Source organism: Cherax quadricarinatus, chromosome 8, assembly GCF_038502225.1.
Source record: "Cherax quadricarinatus isolate ZL_2023a chromosome 8, ASM3850222v1, whole genome shotgun sequence".
NCBI lineage: Eukaryota > Metazoa > Arthropoda > Malacostraca > Decapoda > Parastacidae > Cherax > Cherax quadricarinatus.
In genome coordinates, this window is record NC_091299.1 from 59,102,509 (window position 1) to 59,114,668 (window position 12,160).

A 12,160-nucleotide genomic window follows, 5' to 3' on the forward strand; every position below is an offset into this window, starting at 1 on the left:
GTGTAGTGTGACCTAAGTGTAAGTAGAAGTAGCAAGATGTACCCGAAATCTTGCATGTTTATGAGACAGACAAAAGACACCAGCAATCCTACCATCATGTAAAACAATTACAGGCTTTCGTTTTACACTCACTTGGCAGGACGGTAGTACCTCCCTGGGCGGTTGTTGTCTACCAACCTACTACCACAGGATGGTAGTACCTCCCTGGGTGGTTGTTGTCTACCAACCTACTACCACAGGATGGTAGTACCTCCCTGGGCGGTTGCTGTCTACCAACCTACTACCACAGGATGGTAGTACCTCCCTGGGTGGTTGTTGTCTACCAACCTACTACCACAGGACAGTAGTACCTCCCTGGGTGGTTGTTGTCTACCAACCTACTACCACAGGACGGTAGTACCTCCCTGGGTGGTTGTTGTCTACCAACCTACTACCACAGGATGGTAGTACCTCCCTGGGTGGTTGTTGTCTACCAACCTACTACCACAGGACGGTAGTACCTCCCTGGGTGCTTGTTGTCTACCAACCTACTACCACAGGATGGTAGTACCTCCCTGGGTGGTTGTTGTCTACCAACCTACTACCACAGGACGGTAGTACCTCCCTGGGTGGTTGTTGTCTACCAACCTACTACCTACAAAACTAATAATTGCTTCCTATATATTTTTCTCTGTTTCTTTGTAGTTCTTAGTATTGTAAATTTTTTCAATGATGTATTTAATTTTTTAACAAAAAAACTCCCTCTAAACTTAATTAAGGTGTACTATACAATGTTACGAATAACTAAAGTGTACTGAACACTCATCAGTGTTATTAAACCATACCCCGGCCGGGATTGAACCCATGGTCAGAGAGTCTCAAAACTCCAGCCCGTCGCGTTAGCCACTAGACCAGCTAGCCACAATAAGATTCGTCCAACTAGGTATATTTCTACACCATAGGAAGGTTAGCACAGGCACCACTGTGACCACAAATGCAAGTTTTTACAGACGAATCTCCAGCTAGCGTGGCCGTGACGAACTCTAGCTCAAGTCCCTTCACTGCCGTCAACATGACTCACGAAATCGTAATGACACGATTGCAAACAAACCATACCCCGTGGCTAACGCGACGGGCTGGAGTTTTGAGACTCTATGACCGCGGGTTCAATCCCGGCCGGGGTATGGTTTGTTTGCAATCGTGTCATTACGATTTCGTGAGTCATGTTGACAGCAGTGAAGGGACTTGAGCTAGAGTTCGTCACGGCCACGCTAGCTGGAGATTCGTCTGTAAAAACTTGCATTTGTGGTCACAGTGGTGCCTGTGCTAACCTTCCTATGGTGTAGAAATATACCTAGTTGGATGAATCTTATTGTGGCTAGCTGGTCTAGTGGCTAACACGACGGGCTGGAGTTTTGAGATTCTCTGACCGCGGGTTCAATCCCGGCCGGGGTATGGTTTGTTTGCAATCGTGTCATTACGATTTCGTGAGTCATCAGTGTTATTAATAACACTTGTCAGTGTTATTAATAACACTTGTCAGTGTTATTAATAACACTTGTCAGTGTTATTAATAACACTTGTCAAGTGTTATTAATAACACTTGTCAGTGTTATTAATAACACTTGTCAGTGTTATTAATAACACTTGTCAGTGTTATTAATAACACTTGTCAGTGTTATTAATAACACTTGTCAGTGTTATTAATGAACACTCGTCAGTGTTATTAATAACACTAACAAGTGTTAATAACACTTGTTAGTGTTATTAATGAACACTCCTCAGTGTTATTAATAACACTTGTCAGTGTTATTAATAACACTTGTCAGTGTTATTAATAACACTTGTCAGTGTTATTAATAACACTTGTCAGTGTTATTAATAACACTTGTCAGTGTTATTAATAACACTTGTCAGTGTTATTAATAACACTTGTCAATGTTATTAATAACACTTGTCAGTGTTATTAATAACACTTGTCAATGTTATTAATAACACTTGTCAGTGTTATTAATAACACTCGTCAGTGTTATTAATAACACTTGTCAGTGTTATTAATAACACTTGTTAGTGTTATTAATAACACTCGTCAGTGTTCATTAATAACACACATGAAGACAAAAACTCAGATGATTAATTAATCTGTATATTTTGACCTCGTACTGGGGTCCTCTTCAGCAGAAAAGTGACCCTAGAAGGGGGTTGAAATATACAGATTAATTAACCTCCTGAGTTTGTTTCCAAGTTATTGGGCATACAATTTTATATTTATACGTTTGTGCTTGTAGCTTCCCTCAAGGGAGGTTCCATGCTGCTGAGAGGCTTGAGGGAGGTTCCATGCTGCTGAGAGGCTCGAGGGAGGTTCCATGCTGCTGAGAGGCTCGAGGGAGGTTCCATGCTGCTGAGAGGCTCGAGGGAGGTTCCATGCTGCTGAGAGGCTCGAGGGAGGTTCCATGCTGCTGAGAGGCTCGAGGGAGGTTCCATGCTGCTGAGAGGCTCGAGGAAGGTTCCATGCTGCTGAGAGGCTCGAGGGAGGTTCCATGCTGCTGAGAGGCTCGAGGAAGGTTCCATGCTGCTGAGAGGCTCGAGGGAGGTTCCATGCTGCTGAGAGGCTCGAGGGAGGTTCCATGCTGCTGAGAGGCTCGAGGAAGGTTCCATGCTGCTGAGAGGCTCGAGGGAGGTTCCATGTTGCTGAGAGGCTCGAGGGAGGTTCCATGCTGCTGAGAGGCTCGAGGGAGGTTCCATGCTGCTGAGAGGCTCGAGGGAGGTTCCATGCTGCTGAGAGGCTCAAGGGAGGTTCCATGTTGCTGAGAGGCTCGAGGGAGGTTCCATGTTGCTGAGAGGCTCGAGGGAGGTTCCATGTTGCTGAGAGGCTCGAGGGAGGTTCCATGTTACTGAGAGGCTCGAGGGAGGTTCCATGCTGCTGAGAGGCTCGAGGGAGGTTCCATGCTGCTGAGAGGCTCAAGGGAGGTTCCATGTTGCTGAGAGGCTCGAGGGAGGTTCCATGTTGCTGAGAGGCTCGAGGGAGGTTCCATGTTGCTGAGAGGCTCGAGGGAGGTTCCATGCTGCTGAGAGGCTCGAGGGAGGTTCCATGCTGCTGAGAGGCTCGAGGGAGGTTCCATGCTGCTGAGAGGCTCGAGGGAGGTTCCATGCTGCTGAGAGGCTCAAGGGAGGTTCCATGTTGCTGAGAGGCTCGAGGGAGGTTCCATGCTGCTGAGAGGCTCGAGGGAGGTTCCATGCTGCTGAGAGGCTCGAGGGAGGTTCCATGCTGCTGAGAGGCTCGAGGAAGGTTCCATGCTGCTGAGAGGCTCGAGGGAGGTTCCATGTTGCTGAGAGGCTCGAGGGAGGTTCCATGCTGCTGAGAGGCTCGAGGGAGGTTCCATGCTGCTGAGAGGCTCGAGGGAGGTTCCATGCTGCTGAGAGGCTCTAGGGAGGTTCCATGTTGCTGAGAGGCTCGAGGGAGGTTCCATGTTGCTGAGAGGCTCGAGGGAGGTTCCATGTTGCTGAGAGGCTCGAGGGAGGTTCCATGTTACTGAGAGGCTCGAGGGAGGTTCCATGTTGCTGAGAGGCTCGAGGGAGGTTCCATGTTGCTGAGAGGCTCGAGGGAGGTTCCATGTTGCTGAGAGGCTCGAGGGAGGTTCCATGTTGCTGAGAGGCTCGAGGGAGGTTCCATGCTGCTGAGAGGCTCGAGGGAGGTTCCATGTTGCTGAGAGGCTCGAGGGAGGTTCCATGTTGCTGAGAGGCTCAAGGGAGGTTCCATGTTGCTGAGAGGCTCGAGGGAGGTTCCATGTTGCTGAGAGGCTCGAGGGAGGTTCCATGTTGCTGAGAGGCTCGAGGGAGGTTCCATGTTGCTGAGAGGCTCGAGGGAGGTTCCATGTTGCTGAGAGGCTCGAGGGAGGTTCCATGTTGCTGAGAGGCTCGAGGGAGGTTCCATGCTGCTGAGAGGCTCGAGGGAGGTTCCATGTTGCTGAGAGGCTTGAGGGAGGTTCCATGTTGCTGAGAGGCTCGAGGGAGGTTCCATGTTGCTGAGAGGCTCGAGGGAGGTTCCATGCTGCTGAGAGGCTCTAGGGAGGTTCCATGTTGCTGAGAGGCTCGAGGGAGGTTCCATGTTGCTGAGAGGCTCGAGGGAGGTTCCATGTTGCTGAGAGGCTCGAGGGAGGTTCCATGTTGCTGAGAGGCTCGAGGGAGGTTCCATGCTGCTGAGAGGCTCGAGGGAGGTTCCATGTTGCTGAGAGGCTCGAGGGAGGTTCCATGCTGCTGAGAGGCTCGAGGGAGGTTCCATGTTGCTGAGAGGCTCGAGGGAGGTTCCATGCTGCTGAGAGGCTCGAGGGAGGTTCTGAGAGGCTTAAGGGAGGTTCCATGCTGCTGAGAGGCTCGAGGGAGGTTCCATGCTGCTGAGAGGCTCGAGGGAGGTTCCATGCTGCTGAGAGGCTCGAGGGAGGTTCCATGTTGCTGAGAGGCTCGAGGGAGGTTCCATGCTGCTGAGAGGCTCGAGGGAGGTTCCATGTTGCTGAGAGGCTCGAGGGAGGTTCCATGCTGCTGAGAGGCTCGAGGGAGGTTCCATGCTGCTGAGAGGCTCGAGGGAGGTTCCATGCTGCTGAGAGGCTCGAGGGAGGTTCCATGCTGCTGAGAGGCTCGAGGGAGGTTCCATGCTGGTGAGAGGCTCGAGGGAGGTTCCATGCTGCTGAGAGGCTCGAGGGAGGTTCCATGCTGCTGAGAGGCTCGAGGGGGGTTCATTGTTGCTGAGAGGCTCGAGGGAGGTTCCATGCTGCTGAGAGGCTCGAGGGGGGTTGAATGATGCTGAGAGGCTCGAGGGAGGTTCCATGCTGCTGAGAGGTTCAAGGGAGGTTCCATGCTGCTGAGAGGCTCGAGGGAGGTTCCATGCTGCTGAGAGGCTCGAGGAAGGTTCCATGCTGCTGAGAGGCTCGAGGGAGGTTCCATGCTGCTGAGAGGCTCGAGGGAGGTTCCATGCTGCTGAGAGGCTTGAGGGGGGTTCCATGCTGCTGAGAGGCTCGAGGGAGGTTCATTGTTGCTGAGAGGCTCGAGGGAGGTTCCATGCTGCTGAGAGGCTCGAGGGGGGTTCATTGTTGCTGAGAGGCTCGAGGGAGGTTCCATGCTGCTGAGAGGCTCGAGGGAGGTTCCATGTTGCTGAGAGGCTCGAGGGAGGTTCCATGCTGCTGAGAGGCTCGAGGGAGGTTCCATGTTGCTGAGAGGCTCGAGGGAGGTTCCATGCTGCTGAGAGGCTCGAGGGAGGTTCCATGCTGCTGAGAGGCTCGAGGGAGGTTCCATGCTGCTGAGAGGCTCGAGGGAGGTTCCATGCTGCTGAGAGGCTCGAGGGAGGTTCCATGTTGCTGAGAGGCTCGAGGGAGGTTCCATGCTGCTGAGAGGCTCGAGGGAGGTTCCATGTTGCTGAGAGGCTCGAGGGAGGTTCCATGCTGCTGAGAGGCTCGAGGGAGGTTCCATGCTGCTGAGAGGCTCGAGGGAGGTTCCATGCTGCTGAGAGGCTCGAGGGAGGTTCCATGCTGCTGAGAGGCTCGAGGGAGGTTCCATGCTGTTGAGAGGCTCGAGGGAGGTTCCATGCTGCTGAGAGGCTCGAGGGAGGTTCCATGCTGCTGAGAGGCTCGAGGGAGGTTCATTGTTGCTGAGAGGCTCAAGGGAGGTTCCATGCTGCTGAGAGGCTCGAGGGGGGTTTATTGTTGCTGAGAGGCTCGAGGGAGGATCCATGCTGCTGAGAGGTTCAAGGGAGGTTCCATGCTGCTGAGAGGCTCGAGGGAGGTTCCATGCTGCTGAGAGGCTCGAGGAAGGTTCCATGCTGCTGAGAGGCTCGAGGGAGGTTCCATGCTGCTGAGAGGCTCGAGGGAGGTTCCATGCTGCTGAGAGGCTTGAGGGAGGTTCCATGCTGCTGAGAGGCTCGAGGGAGGTTCATTGTTGCTGAGAGGCTCGAGGGAGGTTCCATGCTGCTGAGAGGCTTGAGGGAGGTTCCATGCTGCTGAGAGGCTTGAGGGAGGTTCCATGCTGCTGAGAGGCTCGAGGGAGGTTCATTGTTGCTGAGAGGCTCGAGGGAGGTTCATTGTTGCTGAGAGGCTCGAGGGAGGTTCCATGCTGCTGAGAGGCTTGAGGGAGGTTCCATGCTGCTGAGAGGCTCGAGGGAGGTTCATTGTTGCTGAGAGGCTCGAGGGAGGTTCCATGCTGCTGAGAGGCTTGAGGGAGGTTCCATGTTGCTGAGAGGCTCGAGGGAGGTTCCATGTTGCTGAGAGGCTCGAGGGAGGTTCCATGTTGCTGAGAGGCTCGAGGGAGGTTCCATGCTGCTGAGAGGCCCGAGGGAGGTTCCATGCTGCTGAGAGGCTCGAGGGAGGTTCCATGCTGCTGAGAGGCTCGAGGGAGGTTCCATGCTGCTGAGAGGCTCGAGGGAGGTTCCATGCTGCTGAGAGGCTCGAGGGAGGTTCCATGCTGCTGAGAGGCTCGAGGGAGGTTCCATGCTGCTGAGAGGCTCGAGGGAGGTTCCATGCTGCTGAGAGGCTCGAGGGAGGTTCCATGCTGCTGAGAGGCTCGAGGGAGGTTCCATGCTGTTGAGAGGCTCGAGGGAGGTTCCATGTTGCTGAGAGGCTCGAGGGAGGTTCCATGCTGCTGAGAGGCTCGAGGGAGGTTCCATGCTGCTGAGAGGCTCGAGGGAGGTTCCATGCTGCTGAGAGGCCCGAGGGAGGTTCCATGCTGCTGAGAGGCTCGAGGGAGGTTCCATGCTGCTGAGAGGCTCGAGGGAGGTTCCATGCTGCTGAGAGGCTCGAGGGAGGTTCCATGCTGCTGAGAGGCTCGAGGGAGGTTCCATGCTGCTGAGAGGCTCGAGGGAGGTTCCATGCTGCTGAGAGGCTCGAGGGAGGTTCCATGCTGCTGAGAGGCTCGAGGGAGGTTCCATGCTGCTGAGAGGCTCGAGGGGGGTTCCATGCTGCTGAGAGGCTCGAGGGAGGTTCCATGCTGCTGAGAGGCTCGAGGGAGGTTCCATGCTGCTGAGAGGCTCGAGGGAGGTTCATTGTTGCTGAGAGGCTCAAGGGAGGTTCCATGCTGCTGAGAGGCTCGAGGGGGATTTATTGTTGCTGAGAGGCTCGAGGGAGGATCCATGCTGCTGAGAGGTTCAAGGGAGGTTCCATGCTGCTGAGAGGCTCGAGGGAGGTTCCATGCTGCTGAGAGGCTCGAGGAAGGTTCCATGCTGCTGAGAGGCTCGAGGGAGGTTCCATGCTGCTGAGAGGCTCGAGGGAGGTTCCATGCTGCTGAGAGGCTTGAGGGGGGTTCCATGCTGCTGAGAGGCTCGAGGGAGGTTCATTGTTGCTGAGAGGCTCGAGGGAGGTTCCATGCTGCTGAGAGGCTTGAGGGAGGTTCCATGCTGCTGAGAGGCTTGAGGGAGGTTCCATGCTGCTGAGAGGCTCGAGGGAGGTTCATTGTTGCTGAGAGGCTCCAGGGAGGTTCATTGTTGCTGAGAGGCTCGAGGGAGGTTCCATGCTGCTGAGAGGCTTGAGGGAGGTTCCATGCTGCTGAGAGGCTCGAGGGAGGTTCATTGTTGCTGAGAGGCTCGAGGGAGGTTCCATGCTGCTGAGAGGCTTGAGGGAGGTTCCATGCTGCTGAGAGGCTCGAGGGAGGTTCCATGCTGCTGAGAGGCTCAAGGGAGGTTTATTGTTGCTGAGAGGCTTGAGGGAGGTTCCATGCTGCTGAGAGGCTCGAGGGAGGTTTATTGTTGCTGAGAGGCTTGAGGGAGGTTCCATGCTGCTGAGAGGCTTGAGGGAGGTTCCATGCTGCTGAGAGGCTCGAGGGAGGTTCCATGCTGCTGAGAGGCTCGAGGGAAGTTCATTGTTGCTGAGAGGCTCAAGGGAGGTTCCATGCTGCTGAGAGGCTCGAGGGAGGTGCCATGCTGCTGAGAGGCTCGAGGGAGGTGCCATGCTGCTGAGAGGCTCGAGGGAGGTTCCATGCTGCTGAGAGGCTCGAGGGAGGTGCCATGCTGCTGAGAGGCTTGAGGGAGGTTCCATGCTGCTGAGAGGCTCGAGGGAGGTTCCATGCTGCTGAGAGGCTCGAGGGAGGTGCCATGCTGCTGAGAGGCTCGAGGGAGGTGCCATGCTGCTGAGAGGCTCGAGGGAGGTTCCATGCTGCTGAGAGGCTCGAGGGAGGTGCATTGCTGCTGAGAGGCTTGAGGGAGGTTCCATGCTGCTGAGAGGCTCGAGGGAGGTTCCATGCTGCTGAGAGGCTCGAGGGAAGTTCATTGTTGCTGAGAGGCTCAAGGGAGGTTCCATGCTGCTGAGAGGCTCGAGGGAGGTGCCATGCTGCTGAGAGGCTCGAGGGAGGTTCCATGTTGCTGAGAGGCTCGAGGGAGGTTCATTGTTGCTGAGAGGCTTGAGGGAGGTTCCATGTTGCTGAGAGGCTCGAGGGAGGTTCCATGCTGCTGAGAGGCTCGAGGGAGGTTCCATGCTGCTGAGAGGCTCGAGGGAGGTTCCATGCTGCTGAGAGGCTTGAGGGAGGTTCCATGCTGCTGAGAGGCTCGAGGGAGGTTCCATGTTGCTGAGAGGCTCGAGGGAGGTTCCATGTTGCTGAGAGGCTCGAGGGAGGTTCCATGCTGCTGAGAGGCTCGAGGGAGGTTCCATGCTGCTGAGAGGCCCGAGGGAGGTTCCATGCTGCTGAGAGGCTCGAGGGAGGTTCCATGCTGCTGAGAGGCTTGAGGGAGGTTCCATGTTGCTGAGAGGCCCGAGGGAGGTTCCATGTTGCTGAGAGGCTCGAGGGAGGTTCCATGCTGCTGAGAGGCTCGAGGGAGGTTCCATGCTGCTGAGAGGCTCGAGGGAGGTTCCATGCTGCTGAGAGGCCCGAGGGAGGTTCCATGCTGCTGAGAGGCTCGAGGGAGGTTCCATGCTGCTGAGAGGCTCGAGGGAGGTTCCATGCTGCTGAGAGGCCCGAGGGAGGTTCCATGTTGCTGAGAGGCTCGAGGGAGGTTCCATGCTGCTGAGAGGCTCGAGGGAGGTTCCATGCTGCTGAGAGGCTTGAGGGAGGTTCCATTCTGCTGAGAGGCTCGAGGGAGGTTCCATGTTGCTGAGAGGCTCGAGGGAGGTTCCATGCTGCTGAGAGGCTCGAGGGAGGTTCCATGCTACTGAGAGGCTCGAGGGAGGTTCCTTGTTGCTGAGAGGCTTGAGGGAGGTTCCATGCTGCTGAGAGGCTCGAGGGAGGTTCCATGCTGCTGAGAGGCTTGAGGGAGGTTCCATGTTGCTGAGAGGCTCGAGGGAGGTTCCATGCTGCTGAGAGGCTCGAGGGAGGTTCCATGCTGCTGAGAGGCTCGAGGGAGGTTCCTTGTTGCTGAGAGGCTCGAGGGAGGTTCCATGCCATACCCCGGCTGGGATTGATCCCGCGGTCAGAGAATCTCAAAACTCCAGCCCGTCGCGTTAGCCACTGGACCAGCTAGGCACAATAACATTCATCCAACTAGGTATATTTCTACACCACTTACCAACAGTGCTCTCCCACACCAGCACTTACCAACAGTGTTCTCCCACACCACTTACCAACAGTGCTCTCCCACACCACCACTTACCAACAGTGCTCTCCCACACCACCACTTACCAACAGTGCTCTCCCACACCACCACTTACCAACAGTGCTCTCCCACACCAGCACTTACCAACAGTGCTCTCCCACACCACCACTTACCAACAGTGCTCTCCCACACCACCACTTACCAACAGTGCTCTCCCACACCACCACCACTTACCAACAGTGTTCTCCCACACCACTTACCAACAGTGCTCTCCCACACCACCACTTACCAACAGTGCTCTCCCACACCACCACTTACCAACAGTGCTCTCCCACACCACCACCACTTACCAACAGTGCTCTCCCACACCACCACCACTTCCCAACTTTGCTCTAGCACACCACTTACCAACAGTGCTCTCCCACACCACCACCACTTACCAACAGTGCTCTCCCACACCACCACCACTTCCCAACTTTGCTCTAGCACACCACTTACCAACAGTGCTCTCCCACACCACCACCACTTACCAACAGTGCTCTCCCACACCACTTACCAACAGTGCTCTCCCACACCACCACTTACCAACAGTGCTCTCCCACACCACCACTTACCAACAGTGCTCTCCCACACCACCACTTACCAACAGTGCTCTCCCACACCACCACTTACCAACAGTGCTCTACCACACCACCACTTACCAACAGTGCTCTCCCACACCACCACTTACCAACAGTGCTCTCCCACACCACCACTTACCAACAGTGCTCTCCCACACCACCACCACTTACCAACAGTGCTCTACCACACCACCAACACTTACCAACAGTGCTCTACCACACCACCACCACTTACCAACAGTGCTCTACCACACCACCACCACTTACCAACAGTGCTCTACCACACCACCAACACTTACCAACAGTGCTCTACCACACCACCAACACTTACCAACAGTGCTCTACCACACCACCAACACTTACCAACAGTGCTCTACCACACCACCAACACTTACCAACAGTGCTCTACCACACCACCAACACTTACCAACAGTGCTCTACCACACCACCAACACTTACCAACAGTGCTCTACCACACCACCAACACTTACCAACAGTGCTCTACCACACCACCAACACTTACCAACAGTGCTCTACCACACCACCACCACTTACCAACAGTGCTCTACCACACCACCACCACTTACCAACAGTGCTCTACCACACCACCACTTACCAACAGTGCTCTACCACACCACCAACACTTACCAACAGTGCTCTACCACACCACCAACACTTACCAACAGTGCTCTACCACACCACCAACACTTACCAACAGTGCTCTACCACACCACCAACACTTACCAACAGTGCTCTACCACACCACCAACACTTACCAACAGTGCTCTACCACACCACCAACACTTACCAACAGTGCTCTACCACACCACCAACACTTACCAACAGTGCTCTACCACACCACCAACACTTACCAACAGTGCTCTACCACACCACCACTTACCAACAGTGCTCTACCACACCACCAACACTTACCAACAGTGCTCTACCACACCACCACTTACCAACAGTGCTCTCCCACACCAGCACTTACCAACAGTGCTCTCCCACACCACCACTTACCAACAGTGCTCTCCCACACCACCACTTACCAACAGTGCTCTCCCACACCAGCACTTACCAACAGTGCTCTCCCACACCACCACTTACCAACAGTGCTCTCCCACACCACCACTTACCAACAGTGCTCTCCCACACCACCACCACCACTTACCAACAGTGCTCTCCCACACCACCACTTACCAACAGTGCTCTCCCACACTGTCACCTCTTACCAACAGTGCTCTACCACACCACCACCACTTACAGTGCTCTCCCACACCAGCACTTACCAACAGTGCTCTCCCACACCACCACTTACCAACAGTGCTCTCCCACACCACCACTTACCAACAGTGCTCTACCACACCACCAACACTTACCAACAGTGCTCTACCACACCACTTACCAACAGTGCTCTCCCACACCACCACTTACCAAGAGTGCTCTCCCACACCACCACTTACCAACAGTGCTCTACCACACCACCACCACTTACCAACAGTGCTCTCCCACACCACTTACCAACAGTGCTCTCCCACACCAGCACTTACCAACAGTGCTCTCCCACACCACCACTTACCAACAGTGCTCTCCCACACCAGCACTTACCAACAGTGCTCTCCCACACCAGCACTTACCAACAGTGCTCTCCCACACCAGCACTTACCAACAGTGCTCTCCCACACCAGCACTTACCAACAGTGCTCTCCCACACCAGCACTTACCAACAGTGCTCTACCACACCACTTACCAACAGTGCTCTCCCACACCACCACTTACCAAGAGTGCTCTCCCACACCACCACTTACCAACAGTGCTCTCCCACACCAGCACTTACCAACAGTGCTCTACCACACCACTTACCAACAGTGCTCTCCCACACCACCACTTACCAACAGTGCTCTCCCACACCACCACCACTTACCAACAGTGCTCTCCCACACCACCACTTACCAACAGTGCTCACCCACACCACCACCACCACTTAACAACAGTGCTCTCCCACACCACTTGCCAACAGTGCTCTACCTCACCACCACCACTTACAGTGCTCTCCCAC